Here is a 19,469-nt window from a genome sequence, read left to right on the forward strand (position 1 = left end):
TTATCTCATCAATTTTCTAATCATGGCGTTTACTAGTCCCTCAGCATCCAGTCAAACCACTGGATAAAGTTCATCAATCAGTGCATTGCTAGTTGTAGATTAGGCCATTTCTCCTTCCAAATAAACCACATTAAAATGTTTATTGTTTGAATTTCAGCCCACTGTGAGCACTTCCTTTCACAAGCATTTTTCATGGTTGTCCCAGACAGGGATTGTAATCCTGCAGCTGCCTAATTCTGGGTGGTTCATGCATGATGTATTGAACCAACAGCCAGGGCCTACTCATCTCTTTTTCATTCAACCAATCACAGGGAATAGACTATAAGTGTATGCTTGACAGCAGAAGGCATTGTAACAGGAGCAGAAACTATTGGAAGTTGGCCATTTCTTCATGTAGCTTCCTTTTGTCTTCAGGACCTACATGGTCCTGATCTCTAATATACCACTTCCATTTGATAACAGGTTGCAGCTGTAAATGTTCTACTTTATAACTTGATAAATCCAGTAATACCCAGTTCATAATGGACATTTCACATCACTTGGTAAGGTGGTGACTGTAATGATTTAAGGCACATATGGTTGATACTCCTAGGTTCTAGGGGTCATGCAGGGGCAGACAAACACTCAGGCACCCGGGGATGTTAAAAGCACACTCCTGAATGATCTGTATATGTCTCAGCTAAGGCCTTTTCTGCTTGCATGAGCCCCATCTGCATGTGATGTAGCCATGTCAACCCCTGTGTGCATGCACTAGGCAGCTTTTAAAAGCTTGGTGAACCATCTTCCTCCTTTTCTCTGCACACTGACCTTCCAGGCCTGTGCACACCCCCTCTAATAAACTCCTAAGAGTGTTTGTTGTGTATTCTGTGTTTCTTTCTTGTTAAGAAAAAAAATCCCAAGAATGCGCAGCTCTGTCAGAAAAGAGTCCAATTAGGTGAAATCAAACCAAATCAAAAAAAAAAAAACAAAATTCCCATCATTTTATTAAGTAGAACACTATCTGGTTTCAGATCCCATGTGGGAAGGCTAGAGGACAGCAGAGAGTCCATGCAAATCCAGAACAACCTGTTTCTCCTCTAGGATCCCACCTAAATAAGCTGTGGAGGGGGGTCAGGACCTGGCATGCTAGTATTTGGAGTCCAGGCTAATGCAACTCCCAGGCCCAGGGGACTGGGATGGATGCCAAGGGCTGTAGGCTAAGCTCCAGACTTAACACTTGTCTCTTGTACCAAGTAATTTCAGTGACCCACTGTCAAATCTTCAGTTTTCCCAGTGAATTGAATTAATAGCATGTGCTTGCATTTTTTAATTGATATTTATTGAGCTCTACATTTTTCTCTGCTCCTCTTCCTGCCTCTCCCCACCACCTCCAAGCCTCCACTCAAGGTCCCCATGCTCCCAATTTACACAAAAGATTTTTTCTTTCTATACTTTCTGCTTCCCATGTAGATTATATCTATGTAAGTCTCTTTTAGCATCCATGTTTTTGTCTAAGTTCTCTGGGATTGTGGTTTGTAGGCTGGTTTTCTTTGCTTTATTTTTAAAACCACCTATGAGTGAGTACATGTGAAACTCTTCCTGTGTCTTCCTATGTCTGGGTATGTTATTCAGATTTCTTATTTTCCTGAGTTGTGTGATTTTGTTTTGTTTGTGGACTATGTGGCAGCTGTGGTCTTCTGCCTAGTCAGCCTGCTCAGAGCAAATGCAGCTTGGTCTGAGATTAATAGAGATCATCATAACTGTTCCTCCAGAAGCACTGTATAGAGGGCTGTTGGGTGACTTTTCCTTGAAGTTTTCTGGTTTTGTGTTCTCTATCTTTTGTGTTTGTGAAAATTATGGTGCTGGTAAAGTTATCTTTTAGAATAAGCATCAAGTTTGATAATTGACTTTTCATAGTGTCATCTACTTGATTTTCAAGCAAGACCTATGGTACAATATGAACATGCCAGGGGCATTTCTTTCCAACATTTGTCTAATTTACATTTGTTCCTACATAATTTTGAGGTGAGAATGTCCCTAAATGTCTCTGCTTTTACATTGTCATTATGGTTAGAAGTGAATTTGTTAATTGAGCATGCTTATGGAAAGAGAGAACATGGCATGAGCATGTTCAGACTCCCTATGTAAAATCTCCATGCTTCCATTGTTGAGGTAAAACACTGTTTTGAAAACAACTCCCATGTTTTTTGTATCTCCTGCAGGAAAGAAATTTTTTTCTCATTCTTCTGCCTTGACTGTTGAAATGGCTATTTTTGGTAGTCAAAACTGACTACCTCTGGGATCATCTAGTACACAAAGAATTGTTTATACCTGAGAGAGATTTTACTTAAAGGTTTTGAAATGGGAAAATCCACCATTAATCTCTATAATTTGAGATGATCGGACCCATCTTATACTGCTTGGTGTCTGTGCACACTTATAACACCATCACTAATAAGCAGATGTGAGATTTTTTGAGGTTGAGACCAGTCTGGCCTACAAAATGTGTTCCACAACTACACAGAAAAATTCTGTCTTGAAATCTCCAAAAAAATCTAAATCAAACAATGACTATGAACCAACTTTAATCAGCATCTTGCATTCTGGTAGCAGCAGTCACATATAAAGTATTTTGAAGAAGAAAAGTCTCTTTTTGCTCTAGCTCTGGCTGCCAAGCTCATTCCTTTACCAGCATTAGAGCCTAGTTCTTTGTAATTTTGGTGAATACTTAAAACCAGCCTAGACGTCAAGCCTTGTGGACTGAACAACTACTGGATTCTTCACTTGATTCTTCACTGAGTGATTCTTCACTCAGACAAAAGGCTGAGTAGCAATCTATTGGATTCTTCAATTGCCATTGGTAGGCAGCTGTTCTTAATTTACCTGGACCACAGCTATTCTAATAAATCCCCATATAAACACAGATAGATAAAAAGATCGATAGATAGATAGACAGATAGATAGATAGATAGATAGATAGATAGATAGATAGATAGATAGATAGATAGAGGGATAGAGGGATAGATGCATGGACAAATGGATAGGGATTTAATCCATAATTTCTGTGGACTCTAGAGGACCCTGACTAATATTGTGTGATTTTTCATTCAATCAAAATTTTAAACTTTTAGTTCCTAATTTTTCTATTTATACTGTAACTACACATCTGAATCACTTTTAGCAAATACTTTGATATCACATTATAAACATTTGAAGACAATAATCTTTCATCCTGTAATAAAAAATAATATGGGAAACAGTGAAGCATAGTGTTGAGTGCTATTTCTGATGAAATATTAATAAAGTCTTTAGATTTTATAATAACAGTAAGATTTGGTTATTTGTTTTGTTCAAGTTGATAGGTATTTATTAGTGGAAAGCAATTTTTCTACTAGTTTTATCTTGTAGTCATGTGTTCTTTAGGTGTATTAGAATTCAAAAATTAAGTAAATTGATACTTAAAAGAGAAATACCACCATCAAAGCTCCAACCACCAAGAATGAGAAACTAAACTCTGTTTCCAGTTCTAAAGTCATGTTTTGAATTGTAGTTGAATGATGGGACTGGAGAGATGGTACTGTGGTTTAGAGTACTCACTGCTCTTCTAGGGGACCTTGGTTCAATTCTCAGCACCCGCATGGAAGCTCACAACTGTCTGTAGCTCTAGTTCTAAAGGATATGACACTATCATACAGATATACATGAATGAAAAGCATAAACGCACATAAAAGAAAAATAAATAAATTTAACATACTGAATTAAATTCAACATCACCTTCACAATGGAGGTATCTTGTGCTATTATCATCCTAACTTAATGGATTTTCAGAGGTATTTTTGCATGCTTCAGTTGCTAAACCTAAATGTATAAAATTGGAATTTAAAAGCTCTAAAAGTAAGTGTTAATTATGATGTTAGACTCTAAGAAACAATATACATGAGACTGGAGAGATGGCCCAGTAGTTAAGAGCACTGAGTGCACTTCCAGTGGTCCTGAGTTCAATTCCCAGCAACCACATGATGGCTCACAGCCATCTGTAAAAAGATGCGGTGCCCTCTTTTGGCTTGCAGTCATAACATGCAGGCAGAACACAGTATAAATAATAAATAAATCTCTTAAAAATATAAAATAAAAAATAAAAAGCAATATATGCAAATTTTTGAGATTTTTGTAAGTAAATGAATTAATGAAATTTATTTTACGTATCACTGTACCACAAAGTCTAATTGTTCTTAATTATCAAAAGACAGAGTCAGATATTGGGATAAATGCTGAAAGATCAGAGAAATAAAGGAGTCAAACACTACAAAGATCTTTTATGTCTATCAAATCCTTGGAATAAAATGGGCAAGTTCCTGTCTCCATGAATACTCAGATTAAATGCCATGGGCTTCTGTCCTCTCCCACAATATATTCCTCGCTCTACCAAGTCATATCCCTTCTTGTATCCATGTTCCTTGTGCTGGAATTAAGTGTGTGTGATTGCCAAATCCTGGGATTAAAGGTATGAGAATGTGAGGCATCACCACCTGACTATGTTCTGCTTTTAGACTGGATCAATAACATGTAGCCCAGGGTAGCCTGGAACACACAGAGATCCACCTGCCTCTAACACCCCCATTTCTGGGATTAAAGGTGTGTGCCACCAGTGTCTGGATTCTATGGACAACTAGTAGTTTAGGACCATACTCTGATCTTCAGGCAAGCTTTGCTTGTTAGATCACAAAAAAAAATCCCGAAATTTCCCTTTTTTCCTAAAATAGCAAAAAGGAGTTTATAACTAATATTAAAAAGCTATATAAGTAAAATAACAATGTGTAATATATACAGACAATAAGTAAATCAACAATGTCTGGTCCATTTTTGTTTGACAGATTCAGAGAAAACATTGCACTATCTGTCTTATCTTTGGTGAATCCAAAGTCTTATACCTAATTCACTTTATATCTTAACTAACATTACTATCAAAAACAATCTGTGATGTCTTTAAACCTTATACAATTTATACCACTGTAGTAATTTTCTTTTCTGAGTCTGGTTTTAAAAAAATAGTAAACTATGATAATAACTGTGTAGTCTTCAACTCCCTCAGAGTTCCAGGAAAGAAATAATGTTAATTAAGCAAACAGGATGTGTAAGAATGCAACTTCCAAAACATGTAAGAAATGACGGAAATTGCTGGGTGCATGGACCGTCACCCAAGGTTCCTCAGCACTGTTGGGATGTCCACTTTTGCCTATAGGCCTAGAATATTTGGCAGACATTTTCATGAAGCAAAATTAATGAAGGACTGTCTCATCTTGTCTTGGTAAGCTTTGGCAGTCACTATCTTTTGTGTCCTCCTTGTCCAATTTAGACACTGTCAGCAGTAGAGACAAGAGTACTTTCTTGTCCACTGGCTTACTTTTGTCACAAAGAAAGTAAATTCCCCACGATGTTCTTTCAATAACTATCATCTTCTCCAAAGTAAATTGGAGCTAACATAAACAAACATGTCTCATTGTCATAAAAGAAGAAACTATTATATTAAAACATCTGTCATATTCTCCAGATCTCAGAAGTGTTTGAAGATAACATGTGTATCTAAAATATATCTCAGCTTGACCTTGAAAATATATCTAATATAACTACAAGATGAATTGTAATTGATGACTACTGATTTATATTTCATGATATTCTAATTCGTTGATAATAATAACTTTCAAGGCCTAGAAATTTGCATTAAGTTGTTAAAAAAGCTGTATAGGTACAATGCTTTGATCAAGATTAGAAACATATTTATATGTATTTATATATAATTTTCTAACAAAATAACTAAATTTGTATCAATATACAAAAATTCATATCAATATAAACTGAGATTACCCGAGCACCACCCAAAAATAGACCATCCAAAGGAAATGCTTAACATTCCAACAGTTGTAGATAGGATCACCAGCCAGCACACACTCACCAGCACACCCCTAGGCAAATGTCAGCCAATCAGGGGTCCTGAACCTCAGAAAGCCTTCATCCCCATCTCCGGTTATTCAGGTTATGCTGGACATGCGGAGAGACTCAGGTTACAAACTTGCATAAAATAAAGGCTCTTTGCTTTTATATATAGGACTCGATCTTCTTGTTAGCTTTTTGGAGACTTCGCAGATTTGGGCATGTATTTCAGCATATTTATTTACCCAGACTTAACAAGGATAAAGTTGGAAGGGATTTGTGATAGGGATGGAATAAAGAGATAAAAAAGTGATGTATTGTCTTTTGATTAACAATTTTAAAAGATTAACTATAAATTAAAAAGAGGGGCTAGATAGATGACTCAGCAATTAGAGCACTGGTTGCTTTTACAGAGGATGCTGACTGCATTCCTGGACCCTGCATGCTAACTCACCATCTGTTCTAATTCCAGTCCCAGGTTTCTCATCCCTTCTTCTGCCCTCTGTAGGTACTGTGCGTAGGCACATGAAAGCAAAACACCACATAACTAAAGATTTTTTAAGGTTAGAAAAAGAAAAGAATGAAATTCTCTTCAGTGATGTCCCGAACCTGAGACAGACAGCAAGCCAGGTCTAGTTAAAATGGACTCCTACTTGTCTTTCATGGAAGCAACTGTGGCCTTTTGCCTTGTCACCCTGCTCAGAGCAAAACCAGCTTTGCTCTGAGAGTAATAGAGATCATCATAACTGTTCATCCAGCAGCACTGTATAGAGGGCTGTTAGGTGACTTTTTCTTGAAGTTTTCTGGTTTTGTGTTCTCTATCTTTTGTGTCTGTGAGATATATGGTGTTGGTGCAGTTATCTTTTAGATCAAACATCAAGACTGACAATCAGTTTTTCAGTGTCCTCTACTTGATTTTCAACTAAGACCTTATGGTACAATGTGGACTTGCCAGAGGCATTTCTTTCCATCATTTGTGTAATTTGCATATATTCCTACATGACTTTGAGGTAACTTTGTCCCTAAATATCTTTGTTTTTATATTGTGATCATGATCAGAAGTGGATTTGTTAACTGAGCATGCTTAAGAAAAGGGAAAACATTGCATGCGCATGTTCAGACACCCTAAGTAAAATCCCATTCTTCCTTTGTTTACAGAAAACACTGCTTTGAAAATTTCTTCCATGCATTCCATGCCTCCTGCAAGCAATAATTTTTTCTCATTTCTTTTGTCTTGGCTGTTGAAATGGCTTTTTTTAGTAGTCAGACTGACTACCTCTGGGATTAACTAATACACAAAGCATACCTGAGAGAGATTTCACTTAAAGGTTTTGAAATGGAAAAATCCTCCATTAATCTGGATAGTTTGAGATAATAGGACCCACCTTTAGCTGCACATGCACACTTTTATCACTGTGACTCAACAGCCAGAGGTATGGAATCCTCACCCCTTATTCTCAAAGGGGCAAGAAGAAATTTCTTAGCAGAATGTTTTCCCGGAAGATAGTGGCCTTCCCCTCTCCCACCAAAGAGATTTCGATCGCAAGGTCACTTAGCTCAACCCAGCCAGCCACCTGGTACAGGCTGATAAAGATGGCCTAACTCAAGAACAGAATGGGAGGGAGCAAAAGTCCTTGTACCCATGCCAAAACAGCTTCAAAGATTCTCTTTGTTGTTATGTTTTTAAAGGTTACCCCAAGAGGATGTACAACTCCTCTCTACCTTGCTGTAAGGGGGATGGAGATGAGTTCCAAACATGTTTGTATTATGCTGATTAAACCTTGCTGATTACAGTCTGGGCCTCTCTAGTGGTCTCTCTCTGGGGATCATAATCTGGGCAAAACAAGAGGCACTGGGGTTTTCTGAGTTTGAGACCAGTCTGGCCGACAGAATGAGTTCCACAACTACACAGAATAATCCAGTCTTGAAATCACCAAAACAAGAAAATCTGAATCAAACAAGACTATGATCTAACTTTAATTTTCTTACCTTCTGGCAGCAGCACTTACATATAAAGTATATTGAAGTAGAAAAGTCTCCTTTTTGTCACCTTGCTCTGCCTACCAAGCTCATTCCTTTATGAGTACTAGAGACTACTTCTTTGAAACTTTGGTGAATACTTAAAACCAGCTGAGACATCAAGCCTTGTGAGCTGAAAAACTACTGGATTCTTCTCTTGATCTTTGGGAAAAGGCTGAGAAACAATCTACTGGATTCTTCAATTGTCATTTAAAAGAAGATGTTTTTAGACAACCTGAAACACAGCTTGTGAGACATAATAATAAGCTCACTTTTTACATACATGTTGAGATTCATTCTACCTCTCCTGTTCATGTATAGAATCTTGAATACTGCAGTTGTATGTTTTATTCACCTGACCATGGAGAAAGATGTGCTGGCTAACAATAGTGCTCATGAAGATATTCCTTTTAGCTCCATTATTCACTACATATTCACATTTCCATGAACACTACTATTTTTATTATTATTCATTTTCCTGAAGTTTGCTTCGAATTTCAGTAATAAAACCCACAAAGCAAAGGAGCCATCATCCAGCCTTCTGATGGAGGAAAGACCAATATTCTTGTTTGAGATCTGGCTCCTGCTTTTCTCTTTTCTGTTGTGTGAAATCTCTGTGAAAACCTTGTAAAAAGTACCTTCAGTTCATCTGACCTTAGCATGAAGCCACAGCACAAACATCTTCTTTTGTGACCTCAAAATTGTCTTTAGCTGTTAATATTCTGGGCATTCTTTCCCCTGTGGGACAGGGAATCCCTGCACCCACCTAGGACAGCACAGTGCACAGTACAAGCTAGCTGGCCACGTTGTGTCCTGGAGGAATAAGGGAAAGTTCCTATGGAGTGCAGGATTTTGATGGCTTCTGCTTTGTAGCCAGGGGCAAGTGCTATTGAAATGCATATCTCAGCCAATCAAAAAAAGATCTTTGACTCAGGTGGACGAGTCAAACCTCTGTGCTGTCTCTTTTTTTTAAGTAATTTTATTAAATTATAAAAGTTTCCATTTACGCCCCTCTTCCCAACACCTTCCCACTCCCCCCTCCCCCTCCTCCTCCCTCTTTGTCCCTAAGGTCAGTCAGGGTTTCAAGTCCTGTGGGAAGTTCAAGATCGTCCCCCTCCCTCCAGGTCCAGGAAGGTGAGTATCCAAACAGACTGGATCCCAAAAATCCAGTATATGCAGAGGAAACTAGTCCCAGTGACATTGTCAATGGCTTCTCAGAAAGACTCCGGGCCAGCCACATTCAGAAAATCCGGCGACATTCAGAGAATCTGGTTGGATCACGTGCTCGTTCAGTCGCAGTCCAACTGCCCTTGGTAAACTCTCATTAGATCCGACCCCTTGTATCAGTGGGTGATAGCATCCCTCGCAGTCCTTCGTCATTTTCTTCGTCCTTCTGCTCCTCATTTGGACCTTGGGGGACTCAGTCCGGTGCTCCAATGTGGGTCTCCGTCTGTATCGCCATCCATCGCCAGATGAAGGATCTATGGTGATAAGCAAAATATTCATCAGTATGGTTATGGGCCAAGGCCGGTTCAGGCACCCTCTCCTCTGTCCAGAGAACAATCTGGGGATCTCTCCTTGGACCTGGGATCCCATATATAATCAAGTTGCTGTCTCTTTAACTAGACTTCAGCCCTACGGAGTTGTTCTTGTCACTCAGGCTGCACTAGCCAATCAGGCCCTCCAGGTGATCTGCCAGTCAGAAGTCACACAGGGCTCTTCCGGGCTTCCGCATTCAGACCGGACTTTGTAGAGGAGTTGGCGCCAGTGGTTTCGTGTGCTGCCGTGAAGTTATTGCTGCAGGGAGATGATGAACTGAGAGTTTTGGCAAGATGAGGAACCACAGCTTGGTGAGCGTGGGGAATGCTGTCTCCAGATGGGGAGGAGCAGAGGGTGAGGTGCGGGAGACAGGATTTTGTGTCCTTTTGGGATCCATGTGGGAAGCTGCCGCCAGATTCCCTGCATTGTAAAGTCCCTTGTGGTCCTGTTAATTCCACGACCTAGGGACAGGCCTCTGAATAACTTTGCGCTTTTGGCTTAATCGGCTTAGAGAATTGGGAGCAGGGTGCTGTGTGTACAAACGTCTTTCTTCTCAACTACAATATGCCAAAGTCGCAGAAGTCTAGTTTATACAAGTTTATATACACTTCTCGATATTGAGCACTTTGCATTTAACCTTACGTACAATCTCCATTTATCTTTAACTATGTGGATGATATCAAGGCATCTCACCTGTTGGGTAGCACTGCACTTCTAAGCTGCAACATAGAAGAGTAGAATTGCTGATACAAAGGATTTGCCAATGCCTTGGAAAGAGTTCATTCTCACAAAGTAGAATTTAGCTGAGGGAGGACTGCCTCTAAATCACCCAAAAGTTAAATGTATTTTAATCAGGGCTGTTAGAGTTTAGGATGCTAGGGTACACATTGTTCAACTGGATTGTTCAGATACTTGGCCCCAAACCATTACAAAGAAGCCACCACTGATTTAAAACCAGACACCAGGCACATCCCCGTATCAAAGAACAACCTCAAGCAAGCCTTTCAAGGAGGCATTACAGGTTGGCATCCTAAGTGTGTGAAGTGATTTCTCAATGGAAAGGTATATTAATTCTAGAACAGTTGTATTTCCATCCTGTTAAAAAAATAGTTTCTGAGACAAGTTCTCTTATGTTGACTCAAGTGGCCTTGCTCTGTTGCTGTCCATGGCAATGATCTTGCTGTCCTGTACATTACACTTTCAAAATTCCACAAAAAAATATGATATTACCACCTCACAGTTTTAAAATTATGCATTTGAGTCATGTAGTTAACTATGCAATGCAGTTGCAGGGAAAGGATTTGCATATGGAGAATTCCTTCTATCTTCAGACCACAATAGGAGGAAGACTTTATTGAAGCTGGTGGAGACACAGTGCAGAAAGGAGAGGCTGGACTGAGGATAAAAACTTTTCCCCTTCAACAGTAGTTGAAGTTAGCTATGTGGAATCAGGTAGTTAATTGTAGATGCTCTATCAGTGTCCTGATTGACCATTGTTTGCAGTCCACAGACCAGCGTAACAAGGAATCTGGGAAAGGGACTGACCTTATCTTTAAACCTAATTGTTATATTTATAGTAGTTCATCTTAAATAGAAGTTGTGGCCCTGCTTAACAGGACTTTTCTCTATTAAGACATTGATCTTTAGAGAAAATACATGAGAAATTTTTAATGTGCTCTAATATAAATCTATAGTGTCTGGAATACATGACCATAACGTCTGTCTTAAGTTTTCAAAATACTTTTTGAGATGACAACTACATCATATTTACATTCTCCTTGCTGCCTCCATGCCCTAATATGCCTGGATTGTTTTATAATTCCTGATATGTTTTTCATTAACAACCGTTACAAAGTAACCACAGTTACACAGTAACAGTAGTTACTATATGAATGTGACCTGTGTCTTTAGGATTTCCCATCTCTGAGCCAATGAATGACTGCACTGGAAAGTATGTAACAGAATGTGCACACAGAGGACCCTGTGCTTTAGATGAGGAAGAGGATGTGCTCTAGGAGAGTGGGAAAATATGTACTAAATACAAACTGTCTAAACTGGGGCCCTGTCTGCTGGGCTGGAAGGGCAGACATGGAAGGCCTGTGCTGTCTGAGTCATTTGATCTCTGATCCTCCTGTAGAGGAGCTACTAATATTGAGAGACCCAGCTTGGTGTCCCTTGCCAATGACGGATTCTGGGAAGGGTTAGCAATCAAGAGTACTAGTGGCAGACAGTTTGTGAGTTCTTTTCATAATTCTCTTCTGTCTCTGCTGTAGGGAGTGGTAAGGAAGACCATAAGCTATCCCGTAACGAGTGGGGGGTGTTCAGAGCAGGTCTGTTGAACTGTCATTTCTGGTGGGACTTGGAAGTACCATGAGCTAGACTGTAGTTATGTTGGTCCATGTGGTTCATGTTGGCAGTGGCCCTTATTCTCTGAGCTTCTTTGTGTATGGAAATATTGGGGAAGGGGAGACTCTGAAGGCCTGGAATGGAAGGATATGATGCTGGATGTATCTGTCCAGAGTACACACACAGGCACTGCTTTTGTTGTACAGTGGGAAGAAAGATTAGAAAACTGAGGGTTTAGTTTCTAGAACTTCTGAATACTGCATTCCTATTATTTGTGTTATAAAGATTACAAATAATTTAGGACCTGGTAGAGCGATATTTGAGTAGAATGCTTTTAACCTGGTGCTGCCACTAGCTGCAATGGTGTGATCCAGTGAAGCTCAGTTCCAGCGGACAAAAGGAGTTTCTGATGTACATAGATTTCTCAGGTGTGCATTGTGTTAGAAGGTAGATAGGGCACAATCCACATGTTCTGCTCTATGCCATGTAGCAGGAAGCAGATGTTAAATCATGTTATAGGTTGTTTTGGGATTGAAAAAGATTAATTAGATTAACACTTCATCAGGCATCATAAAATATATGCTCAGTTAGCAAAAAGGGGTATTAAGGCTTGCAGAGATATGTTACAGAATAAATTATTAACTCTTAAATTTTTAAATGCTAATAAAAAGGAAACAACATGTGTGGGTAAACACTAGATAATAAAAAAGCCCTGCTAAATTAAACCAACCTGTATGTCTTAAAGATACATTCCATTCTGAATAAAAATCAAGATATGTATTAAGTTGGGGAATAAAGTTATAGAGACCACTTAAATCCTTAAAGATTAGTTTCAAACAAAAACATCTCTTTAGTAAAAGAGACAATAGTTCATCAGAGAGTATTATCATTCAATCTTTACTAATTCATAAGACTAGCAGATGTTTTCCTTTTGATTAAATATAATTTCCAAAAATAAAATTCCATAAAGTTAGGGTTAATGCAGAGTTTTGTGTTGTCTTTACAAATGTATGAAAACATTGAACTAAGGAATCTAAAAACCACTAGACAACTGAGATATCTAAAAAATAACCCATCATCCAAATAAAATATCCCCATCCAAAAGAATAAATTGGCCTAACTGTTACTTATTATAATCATGCTAGTTGTGTTTTCAAGGTGAAACAGAAAGACATTTTCTTTTCTTTTCTTTTTTTTTAAAAAAGACAGATTTCTCTGTGTTCCTTTGGCTTTCCTGGAACTCACTTTGTAGAACAGGCTGGCCTCAAACACAGTGAGATATATCTGCCTCTGCTATGAAAGTGCTGGGATTAATGGCATGCACCACTACAGCCTGGCAAAATTTATTTTAAGTAGAGAGGTGGTGTTGTTTTTTCATTTTAAATGTTGTTTGCTTTATACTTCCTATTTACTCAGGTAATATTATATCCTTCTGGGTTCTCTGATGGAGCTAAAGATTCGATAATTGTAATTATGCATGTTAACAAATTTAAACAAATGACATAAAATGTATAAAGTATATAAGGCTAAGAGACATAGAAAGATTATTTAAGGTTGGTAAGTTTAGGATAAAAAGTATTTAATGTACAACACCTTGGGCTTACTAAGATAGGATAGATGATCAAACATTTTCTCTAAATTTACCAAATGCAAATGGATTGGACATTGTTAGTATAATTCTTCAATGTATATATTATATATAGTTATTTTATTTAGTGTATATAGCTTTACTGTGTTAGTTAAAGCCTTCACTTTTTAATTAGACAAATAGGGAAATGTGTGATATTTTGATTATATTCTGATAATAAAGCTTGCTTAGAGTCACAGCATAGTTAATTGCTACCTGACCAAAAATTACCATAGAGGTTTGGAGGACTCCGGACAGATAGGAGTCAGGACTACTAAGGCAGGCCTGGGAGGACATTAACACTTTACTAACATGGAGAAATTGAAGAGGCGGTAGTCACTATTTGCTGGTCAACTGCTTCTCTGATCTTTCAGTTTCTCACCCTGCTGTCTGACTCCTGATTTCTCATATTTAATGTCAGTTGTATTAATGCTTCAGCATGAATAGAACTTTCTAAGCCCTTTGAAAATGAAGCCCATGTACCTGAGATAGAGCCACAGGATTTGTCATTTTGCCCTGCTGAATTTTCATCTTTTCTTGATCCAATCTTCCCTCAGATTTTCTCATTTCTCTCTTTCATTTGCCTTTTATTTATTCTTCTTTCATACTGACTGCAGTGTTTCCTCCCAGCTTTGCTCTCTGTCCCAACCTTCCCCCAAATCTCTCTTCTTTGTTTAACTTTAGAGAAGAGCAGGTCTCTCTTACATATCAACCAAACATGGTGTCTTAATTAGGGTTTCTTTTGTTGTGATGAAACACGATGGTCTATATGCAAGATTGGGAGAAAAGGATTAATTTGGCTTATACTGCCACATTGTTGTTCACTATTTAAGGATGTCAGCGAAGGAACTTAAAGAGGGCAGGATCCTTAATAGATTTTTGTATGTTGATCCATCCTTGCATCTATGGGATGAAGCTGGCTTCATCATGGTAGATGATTTTTTTGATGTGTTCTTGGATTTGATTTGCTGGTATTTTATTGAGTATTTTTTCATCTATGTTCATCAGTAAGATGGGTCTGGAATTCTCTTTCTTGGTTGAATCTTTGTATGGTTTGGTATAAGGGTAACTGTAGCTTCATAAAAGGGGTTTAGCAATCTTACTTCTGTTTCCATTATGTGGAACCCTTTGAGGAGTATAGTTATTAGTTCTTAGTTCTGAAAGAATTCTGAACTGAAACTCTTTTGCCATAGGCTTTTTTAGTTGGTAGGCATTTGATGACTTCTTCTCTTTCCTTGCTAAATAAAGCTGATTTGAATTATTCATCTGGTCGTGATTTAATTTTGGTGTTTTATTGACGTCTGCCCTCAATTTGATTATTTCCTGTGCTCTACTTCTCCTGGGTGAGTCAGCTTGTTTTTGTTCTAGAGCTTTCAGGTGTGCTGTTTAAGTCACTGGTGTGAGTTTTCTCCACTTTCTTTATGTAGGCACTTAGTGCTATGAACTTTCATCCTCGCACTGCTTTCATAGTGTCCCATAGATTTGAGTATTCTGTGCCATCATTTTTGTTGAATTCTACAAAGTCTTTAATTTCTTTCTTTATTTCTTCCTTGACCTAGGGGTGGTTTAATAGAGCACTGTTCAATTTCCATGAGTTTTTAGGCTTTCTGTGATTAGTGCTGTTAAATCCTAACTTTAAAACATGGTGACCTGATCAGACACAGGGCGTTATTCCATTTCTTTGTGTGTGTCTAGGTTTACTTTGTTACCATGTGTGTGGTCCATTTTAGAGAAGGTTCCACGAGGTGCTGAGAAGAAGGTATATTCTTCTGTGTTTGGGTGGAATGATCTGTAGATGTCTGTTGAGTCTATTTAAATCAAGACATCTGTTAGTTTTCTCATTTCTCTGTTAAGTTTCTGTCTGGATGACCTGTTCACTGGGGAGAGTGGGACATTGAAGTCTCCTACTATTCTTGTATGGAATTTGATGTGCAATTTAAGCTTTAGTAATGTTTCTTTTACATGTGTGGGTATTCTTATATTATGGGCTTAGATGTTCAGGATTGAGACTTCATCTTGATGTATTGTTTCTGTTATGGGTATGAAGTGTCCTTCTTCATCTATTCTGATTGGTTTTACTTTGAAGTCTATTTTGTTTGCTATTAGGATACCTACACTTGTGTGCTGCTTAGGTCCATTTGATTTGAAAATCTTTTTCCAACACTTTATTCTTCAGCAATGTTTGTCTTTGAGGTTTAGGTGTGTTTCTTTTATAAAGCAAAAGGATGGATCCTGCTTTTGTATCCATTTTCTTAGCTTGTGCCATTTTATAGGTTAATCGAGTCTGTTGATATTAAGAGATGTAAATAACGAGTGATTGCTAGTTCCTGGTATTTTTCAGAAGTGGTGTTTGTGTGTTTCCCTTCTTTAGGGTTTGTGGGTGTGGAGATATCTCTTGCCTGTGTTTACAGTTAGCTTCCTTGGGTTGAAGTTTTCCCTCTAGTACTTTCTGTATGACTGGATTTGTGGATAGGTATTGTTTAAATCTGGTTTTGCCATGAAATATCTTGTTTTCTCCATTGATGGTGGTTGAAAGATTTGGTGGATCTGGTGTCTGTGTCTCTTTTTTGTCTCCAGCACATATGTCCAGGGCATTCTTGGTTTCATGGTTTCCATGGAGAATTGAGGTGTTATTCTGATAGGTCTGCCTTCATATTATACTTGATCATTATCTTTTGCAGCTCTTAATATTCTTTCTTCATTCTCTATGTTTTGCATTTTGATCATTATATTTTGGGGGGGGGGCTTCTTTTTCGTCCAGTCTATTTGGTGTTCTCTAAGCTTCTTGTACCTTCATAAGGATATTCTTTTTTGGTTTGGGAAAGTTTTTTTTTATGATTTTTTAGTTTCTGTGCCTTTGAGTTGGTGTTGTTCTCTTTCTTCTATCCCTGTTATTCTTAGGGTTTAATGGTTTTCATGGTGTCCCAGATTTCCAGGATGTTTTGTGTAATGAATTTGTTGGAGTTATTGTTTTCTTTCACCAATGAATCTCTTTCCTCTATAGTATAATCAGCATCTGAGATCCTCTCTTCTATCTCTTGTATTCTGTTGGTTACACTTCCTGCTGTAGTTCCCGTTTGTTTACCCAGATTTTCCATATACAGAATTCTCTTCATTTGTGTTTGCTTTATTGCCTCTATTTCAGTCAAAATCTGTTTGTATCATCTGTTTGATTGTTTTTTCTTGTTTTCTTTGAGAGATTTATTGATGTCTTCCAATTTTTTGTTTGTCTTTTCCTTGCTTTCATTAAGGGAATTTTTATTTCCTTCATCATCCTCCTATAGTTACATTGGGGACCCCATCATCCTCACAAAGTTACATTGAAAATCATTTTCTTTTGCTTCTCCTGGGTTAGGATGATTAAGTCTTCCTGTTGTTTGATCACTGGGTTCTGGTGTTACCATATTGCTTTCTATGTTGTTGGATGACTTCTTGCATTGACACCTACCCATCTCATCCTTCAATTGGTGACAGCAGTGTCTTTGCCTCTTGGTCCAATCCTTAACATGGTTGTTTGTGTCTTTGTGACCTGTTCTTGACCAACTCTGTGTTTCAGAGAGCCATGCCACTGAGGTCTGTCTTTGCACTCTCTCTTAGTCTGCACTTAGTCCAGTCTGTGAAGTCACCTCTTGTGCTTCAGGGTCCCTGTCTTGGTCCACCCTGTGAAGCTGGATCTTGTGTTTTAATGTTCCTCTGAAGTTGCAAGGGGCTGGGAGGTAGCATGGGAGGTTTTGGTGGTGGAGTGAGGCTTGTTGCTTTCAGGGTCTGATGGATGGTGTGGGAGTGTTTGAGCAGCATACCTGGAGAAAACTTGCCTGTTGGCAGGTAGTGTTTGTGCCCAGAGTTTTGACCCTGTATGGAGGTCCTAGAGAGGTTGTCTTGCTGGGCGGGTCATCACTCACCCCTTGGTCCTTTCTGTGTAATAGCAGGCTGTGTTTCAGAGTTCCATTGAGGTTGTGTCAGGGCTTAGTAGGGGTGTAATAGGAGATTTGGGGCAGAGTAGGTCTTGTAGAATTCAGGGTCCAATGGATCATGAGTATATTTCTTAAATTTCAGTTTTTAAATTTCTTCACTAATTGTTTGCTTTCCAGTTTCTCAAGACAGGGATTTTCTGTATTTTTGAAGTCTTTTTGTTTTGTTGGGTCTTTTTTTGTTTTTTTTTGGGGGGGAGGATTTTCAAAACAGGTTTCAGGTAGTTTTACAGCCTCGCCTGGAATTAGCTCCTGTAGACCAGGTTGGCTTCAAACTCAAAGAGATCCACCTGTCTCTGCCTCCCAAGTGCTGGGATGAAAGGTGTACATCACCCTTCTCTGGCCAACAAGACTTTAGTGTGTTTTTCAAGAGAAGGTTTCTCTGCGTATATCTGGCTCTGCTGGGACTTAAACTATACAGCAGGTTGTTCTCAAACTCACAGAGATCTGCCTGTTTCTTTCTTCCAGGTGCAGGAGTTTAAAGCATGCACCACCACTTCCTGGCCAAACTTGCATTTCTTTATATCTTTTTTATTGTGGGAAAATATGGTAATATTTTATTGTGTGATTTCATACAATAGAAACTGTCTTTACACTTGCATGACCACACAGGAGAAATGGGGCCAGTGTTGTACTAGATATTCTAAGAAATTTATTCTGAATTAAAGGAGGATTGTTTTAACTGACTGAGTTTTCAGATGTAATATTGCATTAATTAGAATCAGTGTGTTCTCTTAAACTTCTGTATGAAACACAAAATCTAGGGAGAGTTGATGCATTGGTACTAGATTTGAAGAAAGTTTACAAACTTCCCATTCATTTCCTGTCTTTGCTGTCTCTGTCCCCTTCTATCACCCTGGTGAATTCCTCTCAGCTGCCATATCATTTTCAAAGGAAATTTCAGGTAAAACTATGTGTCTTCTATGGAAAAGGACATATGGACATTCCCAATTTTTAAAATGTGTTTCTTTTTTTTGGCATAATAGACAAAAATACTAATAAGAGTTTAAACACCAAAATTCTGGTCTCTTTGAATCAAGAACTATGATTAATTTACCAGGTCCCTTCAGGGACTATTATATACTTCTCTTGCTACCTTTTCTTCTAGACTGAAATCAGGTACAAATATTTGATCATGTAATTTTGCTCCTTTTGAACTGTTCCTTACCTATTCTTTTTGATTTTAAACTAGAGGAAGTTTGCTGTGGGAAAATGGTCATGAACTTTTTAAAAGATTTGTCAATTGTATTGTTTTAACAAAATGCTCATTGGCCAGTGGCCATGCGGGAAGTATATGCTGGATGACCAAGCAGGAAGTATAGGCAGGGCTGATCAGAGCAGGAGAATTCTGGGAAGAGGAAAGGTTCAGTTATCACCCAGAGGCAGAGGACATAAATGAGATTGCCTTGCTGATAAAAGGTACCAAGCCATGTGATGGGCACAGACAAGAATTATGGGTGATTGTAGTGTGTAAGGGTTAACAGGAAGCATGAGCTAATAATAGACACACCAGTTTATAATCAATGTAGACCTCTGTTTGTTTTTTTGGGTCTAAATGTCTACTGGGCCAAGTGAAACTGAAACCTCTGTTAACAAATGTTGTCAGCATGGATAATTAAATCCAATTTAAACCTGAGAGAGCTTGGAAATTAATTCGAGACACAAAAGAACAGAGTTAAGCTTGGTTTCTTGGTATCAGCATTTTCCAAGCTGGGCTCTGTTTGATAGAGGCAAGTGTTTCTCAATTAAGAGAAGCTTCCTGAGTCAGTTTTTGCTGTAAAAACCTTGCAGCCCTTTTAAGAAGCACCACACCAAACACTTAAATGGTGTCTATGTACAGTCACCATCATGCTTCTTGGTGGTGCGAAGGACCTTGAAACTCCACAGAATTGTGGCAGTAAACATGGCTCCTGCCAGTACCTCAACCATGAGGCTAGACTCTCAGAAAGCTAAAGAATCAGGTGGATCCAGCTTTCGAAGCCAAGTCTTTATCCATAGCCATATTGCTTAGCAAATTATAGGGGTAAAGAGAAGATTCAATAATCTACACTTTTATC

The 19,469-nt window shown here is 38.4% G+C and overlaps 1 long non-coding RNA gene across 1 annotated transcript in view; it reads left to right on the forward strand.

The window, feature by feature from the left end:
* Window positions 1–9,682: 9,682 nt before the first annotated feature.
* The window catches only part of LOC148117657 (uncharacterized), a 29,477-nt gene continuing 19,690 nt past the window's right edge, over window positions 9,683–19,469 (forward strand). Inside the window, exon 1 of the long non-coding RNA XR_015736800.1 lies at window positions 9,683–9,779. This is a non-coding gene — a long non-coding RNA (uncharacterized LOC148117657). The remainder of the gene's footprint in view (window positions 9,780–19,469) is intronic.

Source organism: Myodes glareolus, chromosome 27 (assembly GCF_982192425.1).
Source record: "Myodes glareolus chromosome 27, mMyoGla1.1, whole genome shotgun sequence".
NCBI lineage: Eukaryota > Metazoa > Chordata > Mammalia > Rodentia > Cricetidae > Myodes > Myodes glareolus.